Raw genomic sequence first — 16,580 nt, forward strand, 5'->3', positions numbered from 1 at the left:
GACCCCCCCCCCCGTTTAGTTAGGCGCTAAGTATTTGTACAACTGCAGTGCTTAAGTGTCCACATTATCTTTGCAATGGAGGAGGATGGGGAGGAAAACCGAACAACTGGCCACAGTCCATCATCTCAGCTTTGTGGGACACCAGCTGCCACTGTCGCCCATTCACTTGCCTTCCTCCTCTAGGGTGGTTGGCAGAGGTCAAGGCAAATGGAGGTTGCTGTCCTTTTCTGTGCTCTCATTACTGCTGCTCACACAGGATGGTCAGCCGACAGTAGCAGGAAAAAGAATGAGTAGGACCAGAGAGATCTGGGAGTTATCCGTGGGTTCCAGGGTGTGTGGGGCCCAGGACATTGCCCAACAATGTCAGTCCTTCCTGAAATGTGTGTTTCTAATTTTATTTGGCTATCTTGGCTTCAAATGATGCTATTGCTTATGAAAAACAATTGCATAGTTGAGTTAAACTTATGGCCTCACTTTGCTCAGCCAACCACTGCTGATTATTCACAATGAACAATATTTGTAGGAAGTGAAGAGAAAGGTTGGATGACTCAGTTGAGAGAAGGAAAGTTTCTGGTTGACGGCTTTGGATGTGGTGGAGTGCTGTTAGCGCCAGCGGTTTCAATAGGAAGTTGATTGCGTCCTTTGTGTTGGCCATTAGGATCATATCAACTATCAGCACCATCAGAACGAAATGACATTTTCCATCAATGTCAGTCCCTAATGGAAGGGAACATTGTGCTGTATTTCTCTTGGACTCCAATGCCCCAACAACCCAGTTTCAGGTTCCATTGTTAAAACAAACAAAAAAAGCTTCCAGCTTGTTTTTGATGGGACTCTCCAGGCATCTTCATTTCCACCTAGCCATTTGGCAAGGAAATTGCTAAGATCTTTAGATCTGTTCTATTTACTAGTTAGTGTGAATGATGACAAGAGGAATCAATTACACTGCAATAACGCGCACCCCCTTGCAATCCCCAGGCTCTATTCTTCATGTTCTGAACCAGAAAGATTTAAAAACCTGAGCTGGGGATAAAACAAATTTGAACTCAGCCTATTTTACTTCTTGATGATTGTTGTTCCTTGCTGAAAAGTTGGCTGAAAGGGGGTGGGGGTCATTTTGCAATGCAAGAAAAGAACTATTATTTGTTTAGTAAACTGCTGCTGCTTTTTGAACTGCAGGGGTCTTCAAAGCAATTTAGAATACTCAACAATATAAAAACACCTCAAAGCAGAAAAACAGCTTGGCCAGAACAAGTACCATTTAGACAGCAGTTATAAAACACATACAAAGCACAGAAAAGACTGGTGGGCAAGATGAGTGGCATTTCCTCATCCAATTCAGTGTTTGGAAACAAGGGTTTCGTTAACTTCTGAAATATAAGATTCTATCATTGCCCAATTTAAGCTCAGTTTTCCTACATCTTCTTTAGTGAGGTCTGTTGGGCTTTGATTCCAGCACTGTCAAAGTAGTTACACTTTGGTATTTAAATGAATAAAGAAAAGCTGCTTGAGATTAAGGACTCAGCTGCACAGCTGCAGATAAAGCGTTTTAAGTGTGTTGTAAAGTGCAATATACAATGTGACGCTAGATGGCGACAGTGAGCTATGGCAAATTCAATATATTTTTCAAAATGTTTTTTAAAAAAGCATTTTCACAGCGTTTTTTATTTGTGTGTAGATTCCACTTAAGAAACAGTGAGTACACTGGCAACTGTGTCAGAGTATGTGCATGACCCTATGCCTATAAGGTTCATAGTAGCAGTTTGAAAGTTCTACACATGTCAGCTACATGGTTGTAGCCAGATATGTGATATTCTGTGACACAGGAACCTAGGAAGCTGCCTTCTTTCATGTCTGCCCATTGGTTCATCTAACTCAGTATTGTGCATATTAACTGGCAGTGGATATCCAGGGTTTCAGACAAAGACCACCATGCAGTGGATTAAGAATTTTGCATGTCACACTATAAGCCGACACTTTGGTCATGTGCCAAGTCATGCTGATAGCTTAATAATAGGGACATGGGAGGCTGCCTTTTACCAAGTCAGACCATGCTCCCTTTTAGCTCAGCATTATGAACACTCACTGGCAGCAGCAGTGCAGGGTTTGAGACAGGAATCTCTGCCATCCCTACCTGGAGACACCTGGGATCGAACCTGGAACCTTTTGCCTGCAATGGGATTTATATGATTGCACTGTAAGGTTACAATCCTAAATTTAGGACTAACCAACATTCAGATACGGTTGGAATGCTGCTCAGTCCCAGCCAGCGTGGCCAATAGCCTGGGGTGATGGGATCTGCACTCAGACAACATTGGAAGGCATCACATTGGCCAACCCGCCTGGAAGAAAACCCAGCTGTACTTCATGGGACTACTTCTGTGTAGAGATATGCATTATTGCATTCGTTCCGCTGCCTGAGTCATGCGAACATCTATTCCACAGATTACTGAGCTGTGTATATTTATGAGCTTTTTTTGGTAAGATGCTTTGAATTTCTCTTATCAAGAAGAGCTGGGTATACATTTCTAAATAACTTTTCACCTAATAACATAATGTGGTTTCCTGGGAGAAGTATCCATAAGAATTTTGTTCAGAGGTACATTATGTGTTCCTTCTCTTGCTTGTTGTTGTTTTTCCTAGCCAATATGCAAATGTCCCTATTGCATTTCCATCTGAGCAGACTGCACAACTTATATCATTGTGATTGTAGCAGATGCGAGCAAAGAGTATTTACCAAGAAGGAGCAGAGGCACTGCTGTTGCTTCTGTTGTTATTTCCTGCAGCAGAACCTGTCGGCTGGCAAAGGGGAGCAGAATGGAACAGCCATGAGGCTTTGGCATCATCGTGACATAAGAACCTTTTGCTCAGCTTCAGGGGTATGAAGGAAAGCACCAGCCAATTCTATTAAAATAGGCTTCCCAGCCAATTCTTGCTTCCCCAGATGCAATCTGTTCGTATTCTAAATAAGAAAAATCTACTTAGTAGAAGTACCACCGCAACTGGACCAGTTAGAACAAAGAAACCTGTAATTGATTGTACAATCCATTAAAATTAAGTAAAATAAATAATGCAGGTGGAGGTGTGCTGCATCAAGAGGAAACGATTTTCACATATTCAGTGGTTTGGGAGAGAGACTATTGAAATGGAGGGTGGAATTCAATGTTGCCCTATTACAGGTAATCTCTCTGTGTAAGCATGTCAACTTTCCAGATGGAACAATCACCTCTCTTCACTGTATGCTGTTCTGGGGTTCCTCCCAGAGCTATTTTTTTTGGGGGGGGTGCAGGGGTGTACAGGTTGAGGAGAGGAGAGGGAAAGCCCCACTGTGCAGGGTTTCATCTGATGAGGTTGATTAGGTGAATCCTGCCCTTGGAGAAGGACTATATGTGAGTTAACAATAACACCAACATTTGAAGGTTTGGTCCCTAAAAGGAGACAAGAAATAGATAGAATAGAAGTGGCTTCTGAATGGAAGAGAACACAATGAAGAATGAAGGATGGGTTGAATAAGATGTGTTGTACATTATGTATGGGAAAATGCACACATCTTAAAAAGCATGTGGAAATAAATGCTTTTGATTTACCAGATTTGTGCAAAACAACAGTTTAAAAATAAATAAATAAATTTTGTGCCGTGCCTGGCCTTGCCAGGTGGAAAGCCAGCAGTCTCCTAAGGAGCACCTCACCGGAGCAAGGCAGGTGGAGGTATGAGCTCCTCGTATCTCCAGACTTAGAGAAAAACATAAGCACACTGGACGCTTCCCGACTTTTCTGTTTTCGGTTGGGACTCAGTCACATACTGGCTAATTCAGGAGTGTCTCCAATTATAGTGGATGGGGAGATGTTGAGCAACAAACCTGCTTCCCAAAAGATCATATTTATTGCAATAAGTGGCACGAAAATGCACTGGATAGAATAACAGTTGCTTTGATGCAGTGTCACAACAAACAAATCAGAATGAATGCTCATTAAATAGCCAATGCTGTCTAGCCTCCTCTCAAATAATCAGGACAAATGGTTGTCTAGAAAGCACCCGGTATTTCACATACAAGCACAGACAGCCAAGTTGGGGGGTGGAGAGCAATTTAATGCAGTTGTTTTGTACAAGAGCAGTTCTGCACAAACAGATACAGTGGTGCCTCGCAAGACGAAAATAATCCGTTCCGCGAGTCTCTTCGTCTAGTGGTTTTTTCGTCTTGCGAAGCAACCCTATTAGCAGCTCAGCGGATTAGCGCTATTAGCGGTTTAGCGGCTATTAAAGGCTTAGCGGCTTAGCGGCTAAAAGGCTATTAGCGGCTTAGAAAAAGGGGGGGGAAGCGAAAAAAATCGCAAGACTTGCAAGACGTTTTCGTCTTGTGAAGCAAGCCCATAGGGAAATTCGTCTTGCGAAGCGCATCGAAAAACGGAAAACCCTTTCGTCTACAATATATATATATATATATATATATATATATATATATATATATATATATATATATATATATTTATATTGTAAATGTGCCTTCAGCAACAACCAGTGGACATATGCACACCACATTCTTTCCTTTGGGCTGATAGAGTAAAATGGCTAGGTTTTGCTCTGGTGCTGAGCAAATGAATGTAGGTGGTGTGGTGCAATAGTTGGCACCCAGCAAAGTGCCACCACATATGCAAAACCACAACCACCCAACACACACATTGTTCTTCAGTTCATTCACACTAAGGTCATATGCAGTCTTATGCTGGATTTCTCCACCAATCCAAATAAATGGGAAGAAAGTGCAAGCTGCCCTTTGGATGACTTTGTGTGGATGACTCAAAAAGCATGCAGACATCTACTTCAAACTGTTACGTGTTTATGTACATAACGTGGCCCTAGCTAGGACCTGTATATGTTGCCTGTATAGCTCGGAAAAGTGTCATGATGCTGGTGGTGCCAAAATAATCACCACCACCCATGTATTAATCACCCTCATCACCATCATCCTGCAACCCCCCCCCAAAAAAAATTAAAATCCAGGCAAGAAAACCACAACATAGACCACTGTAATGGCAGTCCTTAGTGTAAAGTGAGCCTGACCTGATGATAAGAAAACTTGCAGCAGAATAGACCTGGCATATGTAAGTGCAAAGCTTGGATGCCTGCCTGTTCCTTCTCTTTGCCTCCTGCAGCTTATAGGGTCTCTCTCATTTTGTTATTTATTTTTGCCTCCTTTTCAAATGTTTGTATGGAAGAAACCTTCAGGGGATAACACCTGGAGTTTCTCTATGTGTTCATATAATTATTACACCACATTTTTATATGCACTGCAGCATAGTACTCCTGCAGTAAGGAGGGGGAGGGAAATCTATATTTTTCAATCATACTTTGGAGCCTGATTCCCTTAAGTAATCTCTGTTCTCGGGTATTTTATTCAAAGTAACATTGATTTTCCTGGGAGATTAAAACTTGCCTTGAAGATTGGCAGTATGTGTGTTGGGCAGCCGGGGAAGCTTTCCTGAAAGCGTGTGTGTGTTAAGCAGGAATTTTATTAATCGACTCCCTGCAGCTTAATTTTGTTTATGTAAGTAAAGAACAATAAAGAAGATTGGTTTAAAGTTTAGTTTGCTCGCTGAAGAAAGGGCGAGGGAGAGAAAGAACAAAATGAGAGCCGTTCTCCTCCTCCTCTCCTGTGAAACACCATGCACTGTAGTAAACAAAATTCAACAAAGAAAATAGTAGGCACTGAGTCACCTCTCAGGGCTCATGACGGATGTCTAGTTTACCTGGGATATCCTAAATCTTGCAGTAAACCAACATAGCACAGTGTGTGTGTTTTGTTAGCCAGGAGAGATTTTTTCATTATGAGCAACAATAAGCACATTGTGTATTTGTTCACAAAGCTACAACCTGCTGTGTTTGCTTCTGGGGTGTGTGTGTAGGTTGCTACTTAAGTGGGGTGTGCATGTCTATTTCATCTTGCATACAAACTGTGTGAACACACACACACACACTGTTTTGAAGTCACTTCTTGTGGCTTTACTTTGAAATGTATGCCTTCCCCCCATATGCTATTATTATCATTTCTCTATAGCACTGGGCATTTAGTGCCTCATTTAATTTGCCTTCACAGTAGCCCCACAAGCAGTAGCAGACAGTGCAGGGAGGCTGTGCCATGTACATAACTTCCTTCCTGCTGTGTCTCTTCTGTTGCATAGCTGCATATTGTGATGGAGAGTGGCAAGGTCGAGGTCAACATAGTGCAGACACACCCAGTTGAGTCCATCTCCTGAAGGGAGGTCAAGTGAGAGGGGCAGCCCCACCACATCATCTGCCCCTTCCTGTGAAGTAGAGGATGATAGTTTATTCCTGTTGTACAGAATGGCTAAAGCTAAGGCTATAATATTTAGGAACATAAGGACATAGGAAGCTGCCTTATACCAAATTAAACCATTGGTCCATCTAGTTGAGCGTTGTCAACACAAGCCTTCCTTAATGTGGTGCCCTCTATAACTCCCATCAGCCCTGGCCAGAATGGCCAGTGGTCAGGGATGATGGGAGTTTGAGTCCAATACCACCTTGGGATTGCAATGTTCGAGAAGTGCTTGGCAGTAACTTTCCAGAGCTTTGGGGAAAAGAGTGGACTCTCAAATAACGTTGGTATACCAGTGTTGCAGCTTGCAATGCAAATGCTTCTCAGAACTACTCTGGCTGGGGGCTGAGAATACTAGAGGAAAGGACTAGGCTTTGTGGCAGAATACATGCAAACAGCCCCTAGCAAAATCCCTGGCATCTCCAGTTGTAGTTGTTGTTTAGATTCTCATCTAGCAGTGCTGGGAAAAATCCACTGTCTTTGATTGGTGTAACTTCTGCTCTTTTGAAAAGAGAATTCAGTGCATTACTTGAGTTCTCTTGTAGTGGGGTTGTGTGGCACAGGCACAATTTGGAACTTTACTGCTGCTGTGTAATTGTTAGAATGCATGCTGCAGTTTAAGCTATAACCTGTCACACACTTTCCTGGGAGTAAGCCCACTGAGCACATAGGCACTTCTGAGTAAACATGCATAGGATTGTGCTGCTAATGCGCTAGTTTATCTTTTACATATCTTATCCCATAGTATGTATATAATTAAAAGCATTTATAGGGTTGTACCCATTACTGATCCTACTCAGAGTAGACCCATTAAAGTTAATGAGCATGACTAACTTACATCTATCAATTTCATTGGGTTTCTTTTGAGTAAAACTTAGCTGGATACAACCCATAAACCATGTAATATTTTAAAAATCTCTTAAGTGGTAATCTTTACATCAATTTTGCAAAGTAGGCTGTTTAGTAGGTTATTAGCTCTGGTTTTTATCATTATCTCCACAGCTTGCCAATCAGAGCTGTGCAGTGGTGGAGGAAGGGGGTGCGGGGGGGGGGGTCACTCTGCCCCAGGTGTCATCACTGAGGGTGGGTGAGAAAATGAGTTTTTTTTTTAAATTGGGCTCTCGAAACTTTTTAGGAGTGATGTGGTGGCTTAGGTGCCTGCAGGTTCCGCGCTGCCTGAAACAGCAGCGTGGAACTTGCCTCTGCCTACTGCCCCTCCCTCAGTCGCCCTACAGCTGGACATGCCCCCGCACTAGGCTAAGCCACTGGAGTTGTGCTACTTCTTGTCAGCATTTCCTGTTTTCCTCTCAAAATCCCACTTGACTGGCATTCCAGTATTTCCCAGTAGATCACTTAGCATTGAAAAATGTTGGTACCTACAGTAGATTTCCCGCAAACCAGTAAAACGGAGACCCTTGCAATACTCTTGAAGTTTTGATGTAATCTTAACCAGCAAAAAGAGAAAAGTAAAGGTGGGCAGAACATGGCTTGTAAATAAAGAAAAATTGCCTTTGGTGTAAAATATTGGAAGTGAACTTGGCAGTTCTTTTTCAGTTATTATCTGGCAGTTGGCCAGATCATTTCCTTGTCATGCAGACTTGCCTCCTTGGCAAATGTTAAACCGGCAGAACAAATTGTCTTGATTTTATGAATTTTCAGCCACTAGACTGGTACAACACTGAATAACCCATTTGCCTTAACTATACAGCTGCTCTTGCAGCAGTATAATGCAACAGGCTCAGAGACCAATGTGTGTCTGCCTACTGTTGTTGCAATGGATGAAAATCATTTTAAAATATACAGTGATTAAAAAACAAAACAAAAACAATCCCCAAATGATGTCTTCTGTGGGAGAAAGGGACAGAGCTGAGAAAGAACCATATGCCATAATTTCCAAGTCTTGTCACCCAGACACTTCTGGGAAGTGCTCAATTTGGTCCTGTAATAAGGTCTATAGAAGATCATAATAGGACAGACTACAACAGGATAAACCTGTGGAAGCGAAGACAAATATTGTGGGATGAGCATAATGCTGCATTCATGTAACAGCCAATTTCCCAAAGCCCAAAGGCAGATTTATATTCCCTCGCCAGCCAAGCAGTGGAGCCAAAAAAGCAGAGATGGCAGTTAAATGTCATTGCCTGGAAATTAATTATGATGCTGGGTATCTTTCAGGGGCTGCAGGCTTTTTCTGCATGTAGCCACAGGAATATTTCTTAATTCTGAAACAACACAGAAAGTAGATATGATACCAGACAAAGTTCAAGGTCTCAAATGTCAAGTGTACTGTCTTACAGTGTATTGCTTTAGGATTAGATCAGTAATAAGTCTTTATTCAGCTTAGTTCATCGTGGGAAACTTTGTTTTTGTTTCATGCTATTTCTGCATTTCATTTTCAGTTTTCTTCCCCCCCCCTCCCATGAGCACAGACAAAATTCAGAGAATATGAGTTTGTTTTCCCATCAGTTTCTGCAGCAGAATTTCTGGTTTCGGGTATCAACTAGCTGGAGATAACTTGGCTCCTAGATAAGGCTTACTTGCAAACCATCTCAAGCTTGTGGCTGAAAGTTGTGGCAAACCCAATCACAACTCTGATTCCGCAACACAGTGATTTCCAGTGACAACTTTCACATGAGAAACAAAGTTCAGCTCAGGCCAAAATAAAGTTGGTATTATGCTTTCGACCACTAAGATCCCAAACTCAGTTCTCCTGAGTGTGGTTGTGTAATGCAAAAGTTGTTTCAATCCGTCGTGTCACTCTTGTCAGCCATCTAAGGGAGGTCAGTCTCACTACCTAACCGGAGGTCCTTTTAACTGGAGATGTCAGAGAATGAACCTAGTACCTTCTGCTTACAAACCATGTGCTCTGTCTCTGAGTTATGGTTTCTCCTCAACTTACCCTAACTCTTTATCAGCTGGATGGTAAGGTGGACAGATACATCATGATTTCCAGATTCAGTAGACGTGTACGTAATTTCTGCATTGCAGGGGGTTGGACTCAATAACCTTTGGGATTCCCTTCCAACTCTATGATTCTAAGTCCATTGCAGTAAAGATAAGAAGTTTTGCAAATGTGTTATTTAATAAATGTATGTATTACAAAGCTTTCAGCTCGTTGCAGTTCATTTTGCTGGATGAGTGCAGAATTGTAAACACTGAGGTCAGAAGGAGATAAAATGCAGAAAACTGCAGATGGTGATAATTACATTCTTAACAGTGGCCATTCACACATACACAAGGTCTTGATAACACTGGCATCCTGGCATTAGAAAACCAAGAACTCATGTAGTGAGATAGAAGTCCATTGTCCCGATTTGATCCACAAGCAATAGCACTGAACCATTTGATGAATTGCAGTTCATTGGTTTCCCACGGCAGACTGCCTTTGAAATTCCTTTGTTCTAGTATGCTCACTTTAAGGTCAGTTAACTGACTCTTGAAGAATGTATAATGGAACGTGTTTACTTGAACTATGCTTTAGATAGCTATTTGGGCACAACAGAGTAATAAATTGATACTGTTGCTGATACATTTTTAATAAAAATTCTCCTAGTTCCATTCTTTCTTTAGCACTCCCAATGAACTGTCAGCCTTCACCAAACAGGTGTCCTGCATATGCTTTGGACTACAACTCCCATCAGCCCCAGCCAGCATGGCCAATGGGTCAGAACTGATAGACATTGTAGTCTAATCCATCTGGGTGGCATCAGGTTGGAGAGAACTGCTCTGCATGGTGAGCTAGTGTAGTGATTGTTACACTTAAGACTGATGGAGTGCTGCCACCTCTTGGTCATGCAAATTATACATGATGTAGACAAGTTAGTGGGTAATACCAGACCCGAGAAGCTCACATTTCCCTTGCTTTCATGCAGGGAGAGATGAAATCCTTGTAATACAGTGGTACCTCGGGTTACATATGCTTCAGGTTACATACGCTTCAGGTTACAGACTCCGCTAACCCAGAAATAGTACCTCGGGTTAAGAACTTTGCTTCAGGATGAGAGCAGAAATTGTGCTCTGGCGGCGTGGCAGCAGCAGGAGGCCCCATTAGCTAAAGTGGTGCTTCAGGTTAAGAACAGTTTCGGGTTAAGAACAGACCCCCGGAACGAATTAAGTACTTAACCCAAGGTACCACTGTATTTGCCAAACTATCCATTATATTTGAAAGATGGTGTGGCATTATAGCTGGCTTGGGTGTCAATGTTCATTCTAAGGGGCTAACCAGCAAATATTTTTGATTTCCAACATAGATAAGCTGTCAAAAACCGTGGCTGGCATGAACAGAGGGTGAGAAATTGATCCTCAGGCTTGCCGAATTCTGCTAAGATAGCCTTCAGATATTATCAACATTCCATGAATTAATCAGTGCTTTCAGGATAGCAAAAAAACTGAGCTGTAGGAAAAGGGAATAAACTGTTGTTGTTTTTAACACATAGGGTTTATTTGAGCTTAATGTAGCTAATACTGAGACACTGAGGATGAAGGATGGGCAAATGTGCCAATTTTGATTTTTCTCATTTTTCCAAATCTTGAGTTCAGGTCACGACATTTTCATACCATTTTCTCATTTGTTAAAGTCCTCATTAGCATTATAGCATGAATTTCTCTCAATATGCGCACTGTTGTATGCAAATTTTCCTAATATGCCCATTTTTTTGCAAAGCGATTTCCCTGTGCTAACGTATGCACGAATATGCAGACCTTACCCTAGTACACATATTTCTGTACACGTCACTTGACTGGAGAACAGCACTGGAAAATTTGGAGAAGTGTAGATTTCAAAAGGTGGCTGCCTTTGGTTCGCATAATGTTTTGGTAAATGCAAATTAGGTATGTATGCCTTTAAATGCAAACAGGATTGTATTTCGCACCCATCCCTATGGAGGAATCAAGATTTTGTGACCCATGCACCTGACAGTTTTCTCCCTAGAGAAGCCTGCCCCACATGCTGACAGCAGGTGCCTGTGAAGATTCTATTACTGCACTCACAGCAAGTTGCACTTCAGAAAATGCCTTTGATGCAGAATGAGGGTGGGGACCCTAGAATTTACAGGGCTTATTCAGACAGATCTCCTGTTTCCTAAAGAGCTCTTCAACCCAATAAGCTTTATGCATGAGTGAGGTGATCTGTTCTGGAGCAAGACGGCGGTCTTGTACCTTTGCCAACTGTGCAGAAGAGATGGTTTTGACCGTTGCAGATTTTCATCTCTGCTTGACAAGCTGCACCTGCCAAAATGCCTCCTTTTGTGTAACGGTTGAAGGAATAAGAACCCTGTCCTTTTTGCATTTGATCACTTTAGGCACGCAGCCTCCATTTATGTCCATATGTTCTTTCTCCCTTCACTCAGAGGAGGAAGGGCTGAAAACTGACCACAGCATCACAACAGCCACAAGGAAGATCACCCTTTCTGGAAGTCTGGTAACTGAAAGGGAGGAAAGTGCTACCAGTAGACTTGCAATGTGGCCAGACTTCAACAATACCTTAATCTACTGCACCCCCCGCCCACCAGTAATAATCTTAAGAGTAAGTTATTCGCAAAGGTTCATGACAGCGGAAAATCACTCATGATTAATGACTGCAAATGCTGGCATTCCTTTTCAATTGTTATGTTTATGTGAAGCTTGAAATAAACAAGCATTAATATTCTAATCTGTGGTTACCTCACTGAGCTCCATGCATGGCGATTGTAATGACAAATTCAGTTTGATTTGCTGCTGGGTTCATCTGGCTTGATGATTAAAACTGTTTTTAAGGTTGGGGGGGGTAGATGCTCTCACCAAACATATTAATGGCAAATAAATCAAGGTTTACGAAGCAGCAAATGTCAAAACAGATGGGTATACCTAACTTTGCTGAAGTCTCTACTACTCACAGGAGGCAAGAGACCTTATTATTGAGGGTGTGATGTGCTTGTTTTTAATTGTGAAGTCCATAGTGGAGTGGGTGACTTTCTGGCCTGACAGCAGCACATGTCAAAAGTAGACCATGAGCTAAATGCAACTCAGCAGTGTGGTGTGGCAGTTTAAAAGCTAATTCAGTTCTAGGCTGCTATAACACCCAGATCGCAAAAAGCAATGGAACCACTCTGTTCTGCTTTGTTCAGACCTCAGCAGGAGTACTCTGTCCAGTTCTGGGCAGCACAGTTCAAGAATGATATTAAACAGCTGGACTATGTCTAGAGAAGGTGACAAAAATGACAGGGAGCCTGTAGAATTGATGATCTCCTGACCTGGCATTGATATTCACTGGGTAAATGCTTGTGGTGATAGGTTGTGCTTTGGCCCATTGCCGAGGCAGACAGAACCTGGGAAGACATCAGGCCTAGAAGCGAGTGAGTCTGTGAGTCTGCTCCTGTCGTTTAAGGGTGGAACATTTGCATGTTGACTGTCAAAATAGTAGTCAACGTCAATGAAACATTGTTTGAAAATGTACTGTGTAAATTGCTTTGAGGACAGTAAAAAGGTAAAGGGACCCCTGACCATTAGGTCCAGTCATGACTGACTCTGGGGTTGCAGTGCTCATCTCGCTTTATACCCCACAAATAAAAAAACAAACCAACCAACAAATGCTTCAAACCTTTAGTTTGGGAAGGTTCTCTTCTTTTTGTACCTCTATGTTGCTACTTTTCTGTCTTTTATTGTTGCTCTGATTTATTGATTTATTATATCGTTGTGCTTTTATTGTCTGTTTTGTCATATTAATATGCTGTTCACTGCTTCCGGGGGCCTTTGGGCCAAAAAGTGGCAGATAAATCACCAACCAGAACAACAACAGCAGCAGCAGCAGCACTAACACATACTTGTTTACATGGATATAACAGTTCCTTAGGACTGCAATCCCCAATAAATAATTGACTTCAGCAGGGCTTTAAAGGTGCTTTAGCTTGTGCTATCAAGCTCCCTGTTTCTTTCTTGCTGGTCACAATCACCACAGAGTTTCCTTATCTGAAACCAGCCTTCCCAAACTGTGCCCTCCCAGATATTGCTAGACGGCAGGTCTTATAGCCTTGACTATTGCCAAGTGGGACTGGTAGGGCTAGAGAGGCAGAGAGGCCAACGGTGAATGGGGCTAGAGCCAATGACAGTACTGAGGCTAAGGAGGAAGGAGCCGACAGCCAGGACCATCTCCTGGACTGCAGGTAAGTAAGAAGGCAGACAGGTGGAGGCTGGCTAAGGGTAGACTGAGGTTGAGGGAGCAGTTCCCCAGTTGTCCCAATGGATCAGCCTCCTTCACCATTGGATTTGCTGGCTGGGGCTAGTGGCAGTTGTAGTCCAAAACATCTGTTGGGCATCAAGTTGCAGAAGGTTGTTTTAAACAGAGTACACCACCTGCCGCTGTCTAGTCCTCATCCCTGCAGGAGTTGCCTATATGGGAAACATCTACAGCCATTACAGAGCATTCATGTTTGTTTGTGGCAAATCTCGCATGTCAACTTTGGACAAAACAGAGGGATAAGCCTGCTTGCACTAATCAGATGACAACAACAACTACTGCTGCTGCTGCTGCTGCTGCTACTACAGCTAAATTCATTTATACCCCTCACATTTCCCTGACAGGAATCAAGGCAGCTTACATATAAAATAAAAACACTAAAAACATGGAAAAATAATAATTAAAAACAAACGTTAATATAATCAAAACTTTATATATATTAAACATATGCATATGCCTGTACATACATATAAAAATATATACATATATTAGAGGAGGGGTAGTACTTCTGGTGGGGGATACATCACGCTCCTTGTGGGGTAGTTTCCCCCCACCTTTGGTCCCTACCTGAATTCAGCTCTCACTGTGGCTTGTAGAAGCTGTCAGCCACATCCCAGGAAAGGCTTTGATTGGCTGGGTAAACCAGGTGAGGGTAGCGGATAGGTCTCAAAACCTCGGTGAGTTAGAGACTGCATGCAAAGTCAGGAGCAGAAAAGACCAATAGTGGGCTCAAAGGTCGAGAAGGCGGTTTCTGCATGTACAGTAGAGGGAAGTGAGGGGCAGATGGGGCTCATCAACCTAGGAAGGGATCCCATCTAGGAGAAGGAAAACTCTGAACCTAAACCTCTGCTGCCTTGTGAGATATCTCTGGGAAAAGAAAAGGCTAAATCAGGAGTGGAATCCCTAAGATGGTTGGATGGTGCCTTGTACACCTCCTTCCAGCAACGCCTGCAGCCAAACATAATGTTCTGCTTTCCTTTGGACCACATCAGCAAGGCTAAGAGCACAGTCTTGTTGTCTGGGCAGCCCAGGACCTGCATACAGGCTTGTGCCCCAGGGAGGTCACTTTGGTGCTGCTAACGCAGCGGTTTGACTTCACCCCCAGAGGCGCACTCCATTGTCTCTCGAGGCAGACGGATACCAACAATATATTTAAATGTAAACACAACAAATAATCTTCTGGGGAGGTCTCAAAGTTTCCCTGCGCTGAACACTCTGGGGAGTTTCAGGACCGCAGGTGCCAGTCTCTGGATACAACAAACAAACATTTGATATACCAGACCGCCTATTTACAGGAAAGGGTATGGAAGAGAGATGCATTTTGGTGGGGGAAATGGATAAAATGAGAGATGAGGCACTGTCAGCAGTTTGGAAAGCTTTATATGAGTGCGTATGTGCGAGGGCAAGATTTCATCTTTACTTATACCCTGATATATAGTGCATTCAGAAATGAGCTGTAACTGACTTATGGGTTGCTCAAGTCATGGCTTGGTCTTTAGTAGCTGATATAAAGAACGAAGCAGAAGTGCCCTGGAAGAAAGCAGGATCATTTCCCACTAGAGTGACAGGCTGCATCTGCTTGTGGAGCAGCTCATTGGAGGCCACTCCTGAGCCCTACTGCACAGCAAAGGGGAAGGTCTAGTGCCTTTCCCTCAGGGTGCCACACTGTGGCAGTAGAGTGACAGGAGCCAATGGCACAACTAGCCGGCCAGGGCCCTACAGCCCAAATGACTACCCAGAGACTGGAAGAAGATGGAGGCAGCAGTAAACAGGCATCATGTCAGTATCAGGGCCAGCACAGGCATGCCAGGCTTCACCAGAGCTCCTGGTTTTGCAGCATCCCACATTTTTTCCTATTTGGAAAATATGAAACAAAAAACCATGACATTTTGAGTCAGAGGGCAGCTGGCCAGGCATGCACATGATGAGAGATGCTTATTCAATTATAAAATAGATCTCCCTTTTCTAAAAAATAATGGACACCAGCAGGAAGCAGAGTTAAAGCAGCACCCAGCAGGACTGGACCCTTCCACTCTGTGCAGTGTGGGTGGGAGAGCAAGAAAGGAGCACAACATCTCCTTTAAAAATCCCAGTTTAGCATTAGCCCAGCCCCTGGGGAAGGATCAAGATAAGATGTTTCCTGGGCCGTGGTGCGTGTGTTCATCCCTAGGAACTAACAAATTGCATTACCTGCTGTATTTATAAACCTCAGCATATTTTGTTTGTTAAGAATTCCTGTGCGATACCAGGTACTTTCTGTTGGTTTAAAATATTTATATTTGATTTGTCTGTTTTTATTTTATCTTTTACATTTTATATCCTACCCTTGGTCACATGACCTCAGGGCAGGTTTCAATATTAGAATATGAATTAATCATAAAGCAATAAAGCAGCCCGATGGAACTCTGTGGGGAGCATGTTCCATAACAGTGGCATTATTGCCGAGAAGGCCCTCCGGCAGGTCCTAGACGCCCCCTCCCCTGATTCCACTGAATGATGGAACTACTTAAAGGGCCTCCCTAGAAGATCTTAGGCCACAGGCAAGAGAATATTGAGAGAGGCTCTCCTTCATGTAGCCAGGTCCAAAAATATTCAGTGTCTGGGACTGGGCAGAGGAGGAATGGTGGAAACAGCCTACCCAGCCTGACCCCTCCAGAGAAGAGGGAGACAGTTTAGATTTACAACAGGGGTTTGAGGGAGGTCACAGCTCAGAGGCAGATGAGGGGAAAAGTTGGGAAATAATGGGAGAGGAGGCGGCGACGGAGGAAGCAGCAGCAGGGGGGTGACAGCTGATGGACACAGTGTCTTTAGAAAGCATTCCAGATCCCCCTCTCCCAGAACCTGTGACGACTGCTGTTACATGATCGTGAGCCATCAGACCCATCAAAATCCTGATGGTTGAATTTTCACTAGTAGCAATTTCTGAACTGTCTTCAAGCCCAAAACTGAGTGAACTGGAGTACTTTAAATGGAAGGATTTAGAGCATGGACTACTGTAGCCACACTTTCTCCATCTAGGAACAACCGTAAAT

At 43.1% G+C, this 16,580-nt stretch overlaps 1 protein-coding gene across 1 annotated transcript in view; it reads left to right on the forward strand.

Annotated features, from left to right (window-relative positions):
- The window catches only part of THSD7B (thrombospondin type 1 domain containing 7B), a 628,355-nt gene that overhangs the window by 86,948 nt on the left and 524,827 nt on the right, over positions 1 to 16,580 (forward strand). The window lies entirely within an intron of this gene.

Source organism: Podarcis bocagei, assembly GCF_964188305.1.
Source record: "Podarcis bocagei genome assembly, chromosome: 1".
NCBI lineage: Eukaryota > Metazoa > Chordata > Lepidosauria > Squamata > Lacertidae > Podarcis > Podarcis bocagei.